This window comes from Pinus tabuliformis, chromosome J (genome assembly GCF_031772625.1).
Source record: "Pinus tabuliformis cultivar Carrire ecotype Pingquan chromosome J, CPIR1, whole genome shotgun sequence".
In the NCBI taxonomy this organism is placed as follows: Eukaryota; Viridiplantae; Streptophyta; class Pinopsida; order Pinales; family Pinaceae; genus Pinus; species Pinus tabuliformis.
In genome coordinates, this window is record NC_142295.1 from 287,323,926 (window position 1) to 287,327,768 (window position 3,843).

Sequence of the window (3,843 nt, forward strand, 5' to 3'; positions counted from 1 at the left end):
ATGGAGGTGTATGAAATCAACCATACTTATATCTCATTGTGATTTCACTGATGATACTGAATAAAATAAATTCAATAGTCTAACCACTAGAAAGGCTTCCAATTCTTCAACATGTTATTGGTTCCCTGTTATTCAAACTGTCAGCCAAGTAATGTTGTCTATATTTGAGTAGTCTACGCAATCTTTGACTCCAATGTAGGAACGTGAGTGTAGTCCAGGAACTCTTTAGAGTGCAGGAAGCCATAAAAACTTGCCTGCACTGAACATGCCTACACTTGAACATGCCTGCAATATTGCAAGAATCCGTTGCATGGTACAAGCAGGTAAATGCAGATCCATAGCTTGTATAAAAGCATGATCAAATCAATTTTAAACCTGCAACAGACAAACTTTTATTAATAATGTTTTAATCTTGTTAAAACAAGTGAAGCAACGAATACTTGCAATAATAATCATTTAACCAACAATAGCATGAGTAAAAATAAGACAAAACAGAGGCCCAACAATAAGAGAAAATAATAATTGTGTTGCTCAAAACCAACATAGATCCTTCTTCGGTCTGAATCTACCAAAAGCCAAGAGGAATCAAATCTCTCGAGGTGCAAACCTTTCCTCAAGTTTTGTACTCAGAAGGAGATTTGGATTTTAAGGGAATTGATCTCTCTCGACACTGGTAGATCCAAAGTTAAGATAGATTTATGAAACTATTAATCATAAAACAACAATAAATTAATATTTATTCTTATAATAAAATCTCAAATTAAAAACATTACAAGTATAGCTTATTAACAATTTGTAAATTTGAGCTTGTTTTTCAAACACAACTTAAAATTAGTCAACAATGTCATATATGCCAAATTATTTATCCTCAAGACCCTCATCATCATTTTCTTTCATGATATTCTATGCTTTTGTTGGTTCATTTTTCTCTTCCATTAGATCTTTGATGTCCGCAAGTCCCCCAACATGTTCATTTCCAAGCACTCCATCTAACAGTGGTCAAGGTTCCTTTGACATTTATGATACACTTGATTCACTAAAAATGCATTTTTGCAAATCGACTCCTTACATTTCATATGGAAGAACTTTAAGAACATGAATTATTTGTTGAATAATATTGCATTATAGTGGGTGGTTTTCAATGGCTATGCAATTTCTTCCTTTTTATAGGTAGCCTACTAGTGTTGTACCTAACATCAAATACAAAATAAATAATTAAGTAAATTAGTATAAACATATATAAATTTAAAAATGATAAATATTGAAATTTGATTCAATATCATAAATCTTACTTGAACCTCAAACAAATCCAAAACCTACTCTCATTCTTTTAAAAATGCATCTATAATATAATTAATCAATGCTTGTGGCTTTCAATAAATATTTGGAATCTCTCCTTTCACTTCTTTTTCTCAAATGTTAGTTTTTTTACACAACATTCTAAACCAACACTTGATAATGTTTCCTTCCATAATAATATATTCATAAGTATTATCTTTTGTAGAGCATACAAAATGCATCATCTTAGTATTGCTCATAAATATGTCACTACTAGAAATAATAGTATTTGGTTTTTTCTTGTAATATGAAATAGTAAAAATTTAATCAACTTGTGCATAAATAAATTTATTTTTAATTTTGATCACTAAACACACAATTTCAATGACTTACCAGAAAAGCTATTTTTTAGTTCACTTTGTTCTTAAAGCTTGATAATACAAATCTTAATTATGTGTCTGAATGAAAATTCATCAATATCCAAAGTTGAGATATTGTGACTTCTACAAATCCCATAGCTAATTTATCAGAGGCTTTGTAAGTATAAAGGTGACTATCATCTCTAATTTTTTGGATATTGAAATCATGAGGGATATCTACAATAATTAGGGAGCATTTTCCAAGAACAAGATATGTAATATTTTCACAATCGCCTAATATTCCCTGATATTGGATAGTGTTGAGCGCATTCTAAATGTAGTGATCAAGAGTGTAATCAAGTTGAACATTTTGAAGATGTTGGTTTTTTTGTCTTTCAAATGTAGATTTTTGAATTACTCTTTGACATCTCTATTGAAATAAACAAATATATCTATAAGTAATATAGTAAAAGTAGTTTAGAAATAAATAAAATGAATGTAAGAAATCAACATACCTTTTTTAATGTGACATAAAACTATTTGAATGTTGTTATAGAACTTGAGTCTAGGTAGTTGTATTTAACATCACCCTAACTCTTTTTATTCAACATTTTAACTAGTTTCTCTTGTATTCTCATATAAATCTTGTGATTACAAAATCTTATGATTAAATAAATAAAATAAAGAATGATATATATATATATATATATAGAGAGAGAGAGAGAGAGAGAGAGAGAGAGAGAGAGAGATATGAAAAATTAAATTTGTAATCCAAACATAAATAAACATAATTCAACGAACTTATTTTTGAAATTCATCATATATTTATTTTATTGATAGTTCACTTGACCTTATACAAGATAATATTACTTTGATCATCTTTTCAACCTTCATCCCTTGCATTGTTTTCTGAGGTGTGATAGTCATATCTTCTAGAAGATTCTTGATTTGAGGATATCTTATTGGTATTATAAGTTAGCTATTTTGAAATCTTTTAACTTTCTAATTGTTTATACCAATATTCTTCCACATGTTGAAGATATCTTCTATCAAAACTCATGTCTCCATACTTTTTTATACCAATTAGAAAAAATTATCCACAACTTTAAATGCATCACTTACTTTGTGTTTTTTTCCTTTTGTGTTTTCCTCATTAATTGGGAAACCTATTTCCATACATTTCTTTTGAAAGTTTTCGTTAGCCTTTGATCTATCTCCATCACGTTCTTCTTGAAATTCAATGTGAATAAATCTAAACCTATGATTGAAACTCATAGACATGCTATATTCATTATCCATGTTATAATTGCATGCCAATAACTTTGTTTCCACATTCATTAAACCAACGTAAATGATACATTTCACTTAAATTCAAAAATAATGTTATTGAGATATTCTTGCACCAATTATCTTCTAGCTTCTACATAATGTTTTCCTCCAATCAGATAATATTTATAGTGAAAAAAAAATGATCTATCAAATGCATCCTTGTTGAAGACCTCCATTGAATCAACAAGAACCACGTTGTCAACCACATGGGCATATGAATTTTACATAATAAATGTTTTAAGGTTATGAGACTATAGGTGATGTGGATTACTAATTTGGTTTTTAACTTGCCCTTATATGGGTCTATAAAGCTACTTTTCACTCAAATAAAATGTATGGCACACATAAACCAACTTGTTCTTCCCGGTTAATTTTGAATGGCATTTTGTTTTGGGTTGATAATACTATTCTATAGATCAATACCTGGTGTTAGGATTTCCCTACTGCCATCAGAACTTGAACTATGATATTCAAAGTTAGTCATGGTTTATTCATATTTATTAACGATAATTGATTTCCTCCTCTTATCATTTCAAGGAGTTTCTTCTAAATCAACAATATATTCATAATTAATGGGAATACAGTCATCCTTGGGAATACTTCTATTATGTTTTCGATGTTTCTTTCTCTTTTTAATAACAGTGGTAACCTCATTCTCACGTATGATGACATAATTTTCATTTTGAGTTTCCATTTGGTTAAACGTCACTTTTCTAATCTTATTAGATTGATGACTTGTATTTCCTTTTTCTTGATCATGTGCACCTACTCTTGTAACTTCAACTCCCATTGCTCTTTGATTTTTCTTCTTACTTCTTCTACCTTAATATTAGAATGAAATAGTTAATAACTTCCATAATATCTTTCTATGTACAAT